This window comes from Triturus cristatus, chromosome 5_2, assembly GCF_964204655.1.
Source record: "Triturus cristatus chromosome 5_2, aTriCri1.1, whole genome shotgun sequence".
Taxonomy (NCBI): domain Eukaryota; kingdom Metazoa; phylum Chordata; class Amphibia; order Caudata; family Salamandridae; genus Triturus; species Triturus cristatus.
The window spans coordinates 791,798,793-791,811,317 of record NC_140588.1 but is presented as its reverse complement, the minus strand read 5'-3'; positions in this window follow the sequence as shown (position 1 = coordinate 791,811,317).

Here is a 12,525-nt window from a genome sequence, read left to right as displayed (position 1 = left end):
TCTGCAGACTCCCATGGTGTTACTCCCGTAAGGCACTGCCGACCTCTCCTCACTTTTTTCTCCCTATTTGGTTATTTCACACCAATGGGTGGGATACACCCCGGGAGACAGTACTTACAGATGTAAGCGATTTTATAACTTTCTGGTGATTCAGGACCCCTTGACTAGACGTTATAAGGATAACCGCTGGTTTGTCACACCAAGAAGGGTGACTACACATGTTTGGAGGGGCCACTGAGGAATGTGTTCACCCTTTTAGAACAGGTCCACTGTTGTTTATGACTGCATGAGTAAGGGGCGACCTGTTCTTTACCCCCTTAGCTCCTTGTTATATATAGTACACATCCCTGTGTGCCATGCCCACAAACCACTGCCCTGGCATACATCAGTCACCCCTCTAGCTGGGTGCCCTGTATCAGTGGTGAGGGTACAGGTGCATGAGCCCTGTACTTCTACAGTGCCCAAGTCCATTCCTGGGCAGTGCTGCCATTAAGAGTATATGGTGCTGGGAGTTTGTCATAACGAACTCCAGAACACTATAATGGCTACACTGAAAACTGGGAAGTTTGGTATCAAACTCCTCAGCACATTAAACCCACACTGATGCCAGTGTGTGATTTAATGTAAAATGCACAACAGAGGGCATCTTAGAGATGCCCCCTGAAACTCAACCAACTCCTAGTGACCTGACTGAGTGGCTGCTTAGGCTGCCACCAACAGACATGTTTCTGGACCCCTGGGTCGAGAGGCTACTGCTCTTGGGGGCCTGAAACAATGCACACCCTGGTCAGAGGTGCCAAGCCACCTCCCCAGGACGGGCAGGGTTCACGAAGGAGCGGCCTCAAAGGCACGCCGCCTTTGTGAACCTCTCCAGACCAATTGCTGCTTTCAGCAACTGGTCCCCACTGGTTCTACCCCCCACTTTGGGCGGGAGAACCGGTGGGAAAAACAAGTGAGGAAGAGAGGTGTACCCACCTCTGCCAACTCCACCCCTCAGGTGGGGGAGGCGAGGTGAAGCACCACCTCGCCAGTTTGCAGGAAATGACCCAGTGCTGAACCAGGTATCCAGCACTGAGTTAGAAAAGTAACGTAAAAAGTAATTTACCTGTAATTTACTGAAAAAGCCTATTCATTTCAATGTACTGTATTTGCTAAGTGTTGCATACTACTGCTCCCCTGTAAATCGAACAAAGTACAATTTCTATTGCATTTTCAAACTGTTCTACATCCAGTAACTTATTACTGAAAACTATTTATTGCTTACCTGTTTGCTTGGTTCTAAAAATAAACAACAGTATATTTTTATACAAACACGATTGGCCTAGAGTTCAGTTGAGTGTGTGAATTCATTTGCTGACTGAGTTTGTACATCAAATGCTTAACACTGTCCTCTGATACTGCCTTACTGCTCAACCAAGGTACCACTATTAGAGAGTAAGGTTCTATCTAACTTTAACCTCTGCCTACCTCTGGGGACACGTGGACTCTATACACACTATACCTCATTTTAGTGTAGTATATATAGAGCCAGTTTCTTACATTAGCCCATAAACTACACGTGCAGTGGCAGGCGGCGACAGTCCCACTCATCTTGTCTGACGCAGGCATTGAACACACATGCGGCGAGGTACACTGCACAGTCCCTGCCTGAACAGAATCCATCTGGGTAAGCTAAGCTAACTGCTGACGAGGGAGCGACCCTAGACAACCTCATTAGAACAGAGGAAGTCATCTCGGCCACAGCTCGACTTAAGCTTCTTAAATCTCCCGGCCCAGACGGATTCACTGCCCTTTTTTATAAAACTTTCTGCTCCCTTATAGCTCCCATACTAACACGACTTTTTAATGCCATAGACGACACTATGGCGCTACCGCCCACAATGTTTTTAGATTCAGTGGCAGATTTGCCTAAACCCGGCAAAGACAACAGATTCTGCGCCTCCTATAGGCCGATATCCCTCTTGAATATAGATTTCAAGATTTTCACGGGTATCCTTGTGGCCCGGCTGGGGCCTATGATGCCGGGATTGATAGACCCGGACCAGGCCGGATTCGTGGCAACTAGGCAGTGCAGCAATAATACTCGGCAGTTGTTACACTTGTTGGATAAATCTCACCGGCAGCAAGAGGAGCAGGTCTTCCTGTCCATAGACGCGAAGAAGGCGTTTGATAGAGTCTACTGGCCCTTCCTAGAGACTGTCCTTGAGCAGTTTGGGCTAGGGCGTCATTTTCGACAATGGGTTTTCAGCGGCTACCGCCACCCCTCGGCCACTGTCCGGGTAAATGGCTTTACCTCCGACCCCTTTCCTATCTCCAGGGGTACGCGCCAGGACTGCCAGCTCTCCCCATTGTTTTTTTTTTTTTTTATTTTTTTTTTTTTTAAAAAACCTTTATTTCTTCAAGAATCTGGACACAGCTATTCAGCCGACAACCCGGAGGTTCGGCAGCTTCATTAGGAGAGTATAGAGAATCGTCCACAGTACATTGAAGGAGCAGTGAGAAGGTTCCATTTTTAATAATTACAAACACACAACAAACCCCAGCAAGGCAACAACACTGAATGCCCACGGTGATAGCCCCCCAGGGGGAGCCGGACCCCAATCGTCTAACTGTCACAGTACTATGATAAGAGGAAAAAGGGGGAAAAGCAGAGGCCCAAGAAGTCAATTAACCATCACATCTGCATACTGAGCTGGAAAGAAGGTCAAGAAGAAAGCTGTTCCTCGGGGGGATCCAGATCAGGGGCAAGACATATTCCCCCCCTGTATTGATTCCACCGCCCCCAGATGGCATGCCACTTCCGAGGGCGGCCTCTGGCGCAATATACTGTCTTCTCCCTGAGCATACTCCAGTCCATATTTTCTTTCCACGCAGTTAACGTGGGGGGCCCCCCCGGAACCCCACAAGCGCGCGATGTCCCTCTTAGCAATCATGTTACCCAGGGTCACCCACTGGGTCTGTGCCTCATCATGGTCAGTGGGCCCCCAGACATTCAGGAGACAACACCGCGCTTCCGGCTGCATAGCAATGCCCGTCACCTCCCCCATCACCGCATGAACTCGCCTCCAAAATTCCGTGATGACACCACACTCCCAGATGATATGTAGGAAAGTACCCACCATACCGCATCCCCTCCTACATAGGCCTTCCTCAGAGAATCCCATATGAACCAGTCGCGGCCCCGTCACATACACTCGATGCAGGATTTTGAGCTGCACCAGCCTCAGACGCGACGGGATCGCAACCTCCTTAGGAGAGGAAACAGCAGACTGCCAGTCCTCATCATCCAACTCGAGTCCGTCCCTAGTCCACTGGTCCCGCAGCCCCAGTAGCAAATCAGCCTGAACATTTATTAGTTTCTTGTAGATGAGCGAGATCGTGCTCTCCGGCATATGGCCATCAAGGATCCGGTCCTCCAAAGGAGAGGACTCAGGCACCTTCTCACCCTCCACAAGGACTGACCGCAGGGCATGACGCACCTGAACATATCGGAAAAACTCAGACGCCCCCAACTCATACTCCTTCTGCAACTCTTCAAAGGACTTCACCCTACCCTTAATCAGCATATCTCCAACCCTGGAGATGCCGATCAAGTCCCATTTATCAAACCCTTTCGTATGCCAAAGCCTACCCAACCTTTCAGATTCAAACAACGGGGCAGCTAGGGTGAGCCTATCCTTCCATCCCAGAGAGTCAGTCGCCATCTTCCATACACGCACCGCCACCCCAGTGGGCCCCGTGAGGGATGAGTCAAGAGACCGCGAGTACAACGCCCTAAGATAGTTCCCACCGCGCAACAACCATCTGTCCATGGCATAACCAGGGCTGAGGGCCGGGCCATAGAAACCGTGGATAATCGCGGACAACTGAGTGGCCCAGTAATAGCGTCGGATGTCTGGAAGCGCGATACCCCCGTCATACCATGGAAGCGTCAATTTCGCAATCGCTATCCGCGGCCGCCCATCCCACAGCAGCGTCCGTTGGAGGCTTTCGACCTCCCGAAAATACTTGGCCGGCACCCAATCTAGAGTATTTTGCAATGCGTAGAGGAACCGAGGAAGGGACATCATTTTGAACAAGGCAGCGCGCCCGACAAGGGAGAGCGGCAGCCTCCGCCAGCCCTCAACATCCCGCCGCAGGCGCGCCAGGGGGGGGAGCAGGTTTCTCTCATACCGCAAAGCGGGGTCCATGGAGATAAAGATCCCCAAATACACGAAGCCTTGCTGAGCAACCTGGATCGAACAAGTTCGCGGGACCGGCGGAACCTCACCACTCAGGACGTATAAATACGATTTACTCCAGTTGATGACGAGACCCGAATTCCTACCGAAGGACGTAAGAACGTCACAGACCACTATGAGTGAGTTCTTGGGCGAGGCAAGATACAACAAGATGTCATCAGCATATAGCGAAATGCGGTCCTCGTGTTCGGGCGACCACCGAAGGCCACGGATATCCGGGTGCCAGCGTATCCACGCCGCCAGAGGCTCAAGAGCAAGGGCGAACAACAGAGGCGACAGGGGGCAGCCCTGCAGAGTCCCCCTCCCAAGCCGGAACGGAGTCGATGCCCGGCCATTTACCACCACACTCGGAAGGGGTCCCTCATACAGCAACCTCACCCAGCTCACAAAACCAGGGCCAAAGCCGAACTTGGCTAGCACAGCCCACAAATACTCCCATTCCACCGTATCGAAGGCCATCGTGGCATCAAGAGACGCCACAATAGCCGGTTCTCGCAGCGTGCCAGCCCTGGCGATCACCCCATGAAGGCGCCGAAGGTTCAAAGCGGTGTTGCGATGCGGAATAAAACCGGATTGATCCGGGTGAATCAAGTCTCCAAGTACCCTGACCAATCTGCCCGCCAGGATTTTAGCCAGGATCTTCGGCCCGGCGTTGAGGAGTGATATGGGCCTATATGAGGCACACTTATCTCGAGGTTTACCATCTTTATGTATCACAACAATTGCCGCCAGCCTCTGGTCCAACGGGAGGGTCCCACTCCCCCGCGCCTCCACAAACATGGCGCGCAGGTGAGGGGCTACCCTATCCGGGAACAATTTATACAAGTCAATCGGCAAGCCATTCGGGCCCGAGGCCTTGCCCGAGTTCAGCGCGCGAATAGCTCCCGCCACCTCATCGACCGTTAAGTCTCCATCAAGATCATCTCTATCTACATCAGAAAGACAGGGCAGAGCGATATCCCGCAAGAGGTCACGCGAGTCCCCGGGCGGCCTATCCGACACTGAGGCATAAACCTTACGGAAATAGTCCGAGAAAGACTGGACAATCCCCTCAGGGTCCACAATCACCTCTCCCCCCTCTCCCGTCAGCTCCGGCACTACTCTATTAACCCGTTCTTTTTTATCCAGCCAAGCTAGGAGCTTCCTGGCCTTGTCACCAACATCATACAGGCGGCCCTGCTGCTCCCTACTGAGGGTCTTAGCGGCATTTGTCACAAGGTCCTTATACTCGGCTTGCTTCAAGCTCAGCTCATGCACTGAGGCCGCTGTTACCTCCTCCTCTAGCGCTCCCTCCAAAGCCATGATCTCCTCCTCCACCTGCATAACCTCGCCATCTCTCCGCCGCTTGGCCGCCACTACAAGTGAGAGGGCCTCCCCTCGCAGAACGGTCTTAAATGCTTCCCAGAGCGACACTGCCGAGTCCACGGACCCCTGATTATCCTTGAAAAAATTATCAACTGTCTTCACCAGTGCGCTGCGCATCTTGGAATCTCGAAAGTACCAGGGGTTAATAGGAGCCACCCTGCCCCCTCCCTCTCGGCCGACATCCAACCTGACCCACACTGGCGAATGGTCCGATATGCCACGTGCCATGTGCCTGGCCTCAGAAACCAAAGGGGCGTGCACAGCCAAAGTAAGCAGATAGTCAATCCTAGAGAGGCTACCATGCGCCCCGGAGTGGAAGGTGTATTGACGCTGTGTGGGGTGTCGGAGCCTCCAGCAGTCTATCAGGCCGAGTGTGTCTAGGAAGTCTGAAAGCCACTTCTGAGCCCCCCCTGTGTCTCTGGGCGGGTGCCTATCCAGCAGCCCAGAGCCGACAGCATTGAAGTCCCCCCCTACCACTAACATACCCCCCGGGAGATCCAGCAAGGCCCTACCCAGATCCACAAACGTGGAGGCCTGCAGGGCTGGAGGGACATAAACCGAAACTAAAACCAAAGTTCTACCTTCCCACCTCCCCGCCACCGACACAAACCTCCCCCTATCGTCAACAACGGTGGAGTCCACCTCGAATGGCAGCGAGGCCCTGACAAGGATGCCCACACCCCTAGACCCGGAGGAGAATCCCGAGTGAGCTATGAATTTATAACCCTTCCTATTAAGAGCATAGCACGTGTTACCTATAAGGTGTGTCTCCTGCAGTAGGGCAACATCTGGCATTGACCGTTTCAAGTGTTGCAAAACTATCCCGCGCTTAATGCGATCCCCCAAACCATTAACATTCCAGCTAATAACACTTAAACCTCTACCCCCCATCCCCAAACACAAAGAGGCCCACCCCCCCCCGAAGAGCCACCATGGGACAATACCGAAGATGATCACTACGCCTTGCAGAAACAGACCCCCCAACAACAACCCCAAAATCCCGACCATCCCCCCCACCCTGCACCCCTGCTGCAGCTTACAAAGCCCCCCCAACTTGCAGTGTGCCTGTCGCCCTACAAAACCCAACATCTACAAAAAGCACCCTAAGGGAGGAAAGAGCTCCCCTCGTCCTCCCGCAACCCTCCGCATTTACTGCACTCTAATCAAGTCCTCAAATAAAGTCAAATCGAGTCAGACCGGCTCCGAGAGAACAGCCTTGCCCATCCCGGCCACTATCCCCATCCACGGCAGTATCCTCTCCCGTCCGCCGCCGAGGCAAAGCGTCCAGCCATTCATTGGTAAATTTAAATTACCTAGACTTAATTTATGCGGTAAAATTCAATAGGAATAACTCAGTAAAAATAAGAGGCAGAATCCGTGGTATTTGAGGTTATAAAAGGGAATTTATTCCTTACAAAGGAATGATGGTTCGAACCAGGCAATCGAGTTCCGTCACCACGAAGGTTCAGGAAGGGATCAGCAATACATTATTGACAGGTTATAATATATATAGTAAATGCATTACAGTAAAGACAGATGCAGGAGGCGTAACAGTTGAGAAGAGAGATAAGAATACACATACGTAATGAAAAAGGCGTTACAATAGGCGTGCATAAAGGCGTATACTAGAAACGTCATTTATGATGATGACACAAGTGGGTGGATCCATAAAAGAATCCTGCAAAGTCAGCAGAAATACATGGCAGAGATGCGCGCGCAGCCGCATGACGTGTGATTGACGTGCAACTAGAGGGTGAAGGGAACTTGACATTTAGCCCTACATGAGGAGACAGAAGTCTGGGATGTCAGGACAACCTAGTCCCAAATCATATCTAATATCTTGTGTTTAAGGAACTATATTATCTGGAAGGAAAGGTCTTTTCGGACAGAGCCTATTCTATACTGACTGCTAGTGCGTGTACAAGCGTCTAAGTGTCTACATGAGATGCGAGGGGGCATGGGCCTACCATGGTAACGAAAGTCATGAATTACTTGCACGGAGACAGTAAGGCCGGGCCCTTTGCTCTGCAGCTGGAAGGATGTTTACCTAAACTACTAGACAGGAATGCATTTCTCGAGGAGCGGAGCAGATAACTTGAAGGCTGAATACAGTTTTGGCAGGCAACAGGCCGGGCTAGGCACCGTTAGCCGCGCAGGGAGTAGGACAAAGTTCATGGATACAGATGCAGGTCCAGGCTGGAGCATTCAGAGGCAGAAGCAGGAAAAGCTCGATGGCAGAATTCAGGGCCTACCTTGCCAGAGCTGGAAAACGTGAAAAGTATACCATATAAAGACGGTGGCAAGGCATACTTAGGAACGGAATATCTGACCCATTCATGGCAGATCTGAAAGAGGACATATTAACGTTGGACACAATTGTATTTGCGTCTTCATAGCTTGAAGTGGAGGGAACATACATGTACTTGTAGCATGTACATGGAGCCGTTGGGGTCTAGATAGGGGACACAATTGATCATAAAAATTCATATTTCCTCAATAACAGGAGACTCAAAGAAGAATGTCCGATCTTCGTACACCACACGTAGTCTGGCAGGGAAGAGCATGGCATACTTCAGATCCCTCTCCCGAAGTCGCCTCTTCACCCCCAGAAAGCCCTGTCTCTGCCTCTGCACCTGCTGGGTGAAGTCCGGATAGAAATTCACCGACGCGTTCTGGAAGGGGACCGGGCCCGTCACCCTCGATGCTTGCAGGATAGCGTCCCGATCTCGAAAATGAAAGAGCCAGGGCGACAATCGGCCTCGGTGGGGGTCCCACCTTGGGCCTCCCACCCGGCACTCTATGGGCCCTTTCAACCGCAAAGAACTTTCCAAGACCCTTAGGCTGCAGAGGGTTAAGCACCAAGTCCTCGACGAGCAGGTCAACCGAAGCCTCATCCGAGGACTCCGGGACCCCGATAACGCGCACGTTGTTGCGCCTGGCCCGGCTCTCAAAGTCCTCCAGCCTGCGGGCGGCGAGATCACTCTCGGTCCTCAGCTTACGAACCTCGGTCTGCAGTTCCGCGACATCATCGGCGAGGCCCGTGGTCTTGAGGTCCAGGGTTTTAACCCGTTCATTCGTTTTGCCCAAGTCCGCACGGATCAGGTTGACATCCACCAAGATGGCATCCACCTTATGCGCCAGGGCATCAAACTGCCTCCCAATCGAAGTCTGCATCCCTTCAAGCGCGCCCATGACATCCTGCAGCGAGAGCTCCGAGGCCAAGGGCGAGGCCTCCTTCTGGGTATCTGGCGACTGGCTCGACCCACTCGGTGATCCCTTCTGCAGAGCATAGCGGTCCATATTATTGACCTGAGTATAGGCCCCCCGCCTGGTAGATTTAGGCTTCAGCCGATCCACCTCTGCTTTGTCCGACATGGTTGATACCAAGCAGGTCGGTTCAGATAAGACGGCCCTCCCTCAACGAGAGGAATCAGGAGTGATCAGTTCTGCAGTGGGCTGCCAGAGTAGCATGTGGAGCGTCCAAAGGATAATGAAGCCACCAAGTGCTCTCCAGGGGCTGGGCAGACAAAGGGAGAGAAAGCGAAAGTGAAAGGACGGGGACCTCCATCCGACAATTCACACCTCGCCTGGCCGTTGTTGTTCAACTAGAAGTCGGGCGTCCTGCCAACTCTAGCCCCTGGCATTCCTCGGAGATAGGCCGCAATCTTCCGCCATGCGTAGCTCCGGTTCCCGGTGGGCGATCCGACCGCGGGTAGCATCAATCGCCTCCCTGGCAGGTCATCTACACGATGCCATGCATACAGACAGGATTAGAGACGGGATAATCGACGGAGGGCGCGAGGGTCTCGGGAGCTCAGAGCTCACGCGGCCATCTTGGTCAAGCGCTAGGCTCCTCCCCCCGCTCTCCCCATTGTTATTTACCCTTTACATGGAGCCGTTCGCCCAACGGGTTCGAGACAATCCAAGGATTGAGGGGATTATTTTCGGGGCGAGCGCCACACTATCAGCCTTTATGCCGATGATGTGGTCGCCATGCTGGAGAAACCACATGCATCAGTTCCGGCGTTCCTGGCCGAACTGGGGGGGGATTATAGCAGCCTCCGGTTTCAGGGTCAATGTGACCAAATCCCAGGCATTGGGCTTCTCTTTGAAGTAGACCACTATCACGGCTCTCGCCCACGCATACCCTATTCCATGGGATAAAAAGAACATGCCATACTTGGGTATCGCCCTCTCCACCTCCATTGCCGAGACAACATCTCTAAACTATTCCCGGCTGCTACGCCAGACCAGGCAGGAGCTCCCGCGATGGCGGCCGTTTAAGCTCTCATGGCTGGGTTGGAGTTGCAGCCCTTAAAATGATCATACTCCCTAAAGTCTTGAACCTCTTTCAGACTCTCCCGGTTGAGCCACCTTGGGAAGTTTTAAAACAACTACAATCTGAGTTTGTCTACTATGTCTGGGCAGATAAGATACCGCAAATCAATAGGGCTCTGAGCTTTAGACCCCATGGAGAGGCGGAACTGGGGATACCTGACTTCGACCGTTATTATAAAGCCACCCAGATACGTTCTCTTTTAGAAAGGACTCAGCCAGAATCTGAGAAGTGCTGGCTCTTCATGGAGCGTGCTCTAGTGAAAAAGGCTCTTTGGAATGTCCCCTTCCTCCGCAAAGCTTCCAGGCCATCTGGGCTGTATGGCTCCCCGGTGGTTTGTGCCACACTAAACACCTGGGACACAACCGCTACCTGCAACGGCCTGACAACTTTCCCATCACCCCTGACTCCTATTGCCGAAAATACAGACTTCTCCCAGGGCTTTGATTGGACCGCTTTCAGCGTTTGGGACCTAGCAGGGCGCCGGTTGTTAGGGTGTTTCTTCGACACAGAGGGCCCTCGACCCTTTGAGGACTTTAAAACTGATTATGACATACCCGAAACAGAACACTTTCATTACTTCCAAATACGTCACTGGGCTATGCAGCCCCTGATCCGCCCCGGTGTGGAGAGACCCCTTACTTAATGCGAACGTTGCCTACTTTCGAAACACTCTACAAAGCGCCTTATTACAGAACTCTACCATATCCTGTGTCCCCCAGAACCAGCGGTCAAATCAGCAAGCCAAAGACGGTGGGAGGCTGAATTGGGCCGGACCTTGACCCCAAATTAATGGTCGGACGGCTACTATAGAGCCCGACACGCGGCACGCAATACATCTAACATCGAGGCGGCCACTAAGATTGTGACATATTTGTATCTCACTCTCTCCCGACTCTATAAATATGACTCAGATCGCTCTCCTACTTACTGGAGGGGCTGCGACGCTGAAGGTACACTCTTGCATCTCCTGTGGGAATGTCCAACTCTTGCCACTTATTGGACGCAAGTGCTGGAAGAGATAGACAATCACTTTGACACTATGCTCTTACGTTTCCCTGCCTATGTGGTCCTGGGAGTGTCTGACAGACTTACCTATCCTCTCAAGTCCAGTTAAGGTAAACAATTAGGTATAGCCTGAGGGGCGGCACTACAGAATATATTAGCGCATTGGGGCACAAATAGAATGCCAACCTTGCAGGGGTGATTGCATCGCTTGTGGTTTGTTTTTGGCATGGAACACATCTCTTTTGCGCTGCAGGGGGACAGGGCCTCTTTTGCTGAGGTGTGCCAGCCATTTGTTGCCTTGTTGTGCACTTAATTTCTTGAGCTGTCCTCCCCTAGGTATTTGAGACTCTTGCGCCTTCTCAAACTGCACCAATGCGCAAGTTAAGCATTATGACCCTACGCAACGGACTGTGGAGTTTGTTTTTCCCTTTTTCCTCTGCTGTCTAGCTTTCTTGGGGGAGGAAGCGGGAGAGGGTGGTGCGGGAGGGGGAAAGGGAGGAGGGAGGGGGTTCTGTTCTGTGGTTATTTTGATGCTATATGAAGCAATAATGTGGCCGCTGGCCTGTGGCATGAGCCTCATATCTCTTGCTGCATGTTTGTTAATAATTCAATAAACAGATTTGAAACCAAAGACACACCTGACTCCTCCTCAGATATTCCCATTCATTGGATCCAATCTGAACATAGTGCTGTTCTGTGACTATGCTCCAAAGCTGTGAGTCCAGGACATTTGGTCTTTAATCCTGATGTTACAGCCTCGTTCCTGGATTTAAGTGAGACTGACTCTGAGGCTCCTGGGATTGATGGCCTCCTGCATCCTGCTGGTGAAACACACCAGGTGGTATATGCTGTCTCTGCAGTGGGATCCCAAGTCTCAGCATGTGCAGCATCAAGGTACTCTCTCCAACCTGCTCCAGATTTCAGAGGAGAATGCAAAAGACCTGCAGTGGTTGTTGAACCAGAATTGGGTCAATGGAAGATACTTCTCATTTCCTCACCTAAAATTCACATTGGTGACCGAAGCATAGGGATGGGGCAACCATTTGGGGGAGGTGTAGATCTGAGTACTCTGATCTCCATCGGAGCAGACATTCCCGATCAATCTTCTGGAGCTGCGGAGGATTGGTTTGTTGTTAAAAGCCTTCCTACCATGCATCAAAGGAAGACTGGTGCAGGTGTTAGCAGACAAAACTACCGCCATGTGGTACTGCCACAAGCAGGGCAGAGACAGATCGTGGACCCTGTGCCAGGAGACTCTGCACATTCGGACTTCTTAAGAGGCAGAACATTTTCCTGGCCATGCAGCACCTGGCGGGATCTCAGAATGCCAGGGCAGAAAATATCAGCCATTGATGCCTTGCGGATCACAAATGGAGTCTGCATCCGGAGGAGGCGCAAGGTATTTTCCAAGAAGGGGGAGAACCTTGGCTTGATCTGTTCACCACCACCGGGAATGCACAATGTCTGCAATTTTGCACGCTGGAGTTACCAAAGCGGCTATCATTCAGAGACGCATTCCGCTTAGACTGGAACTCCGGACTCCTTTCTGCTGATACCACTCCTGCCCCAAGTTCT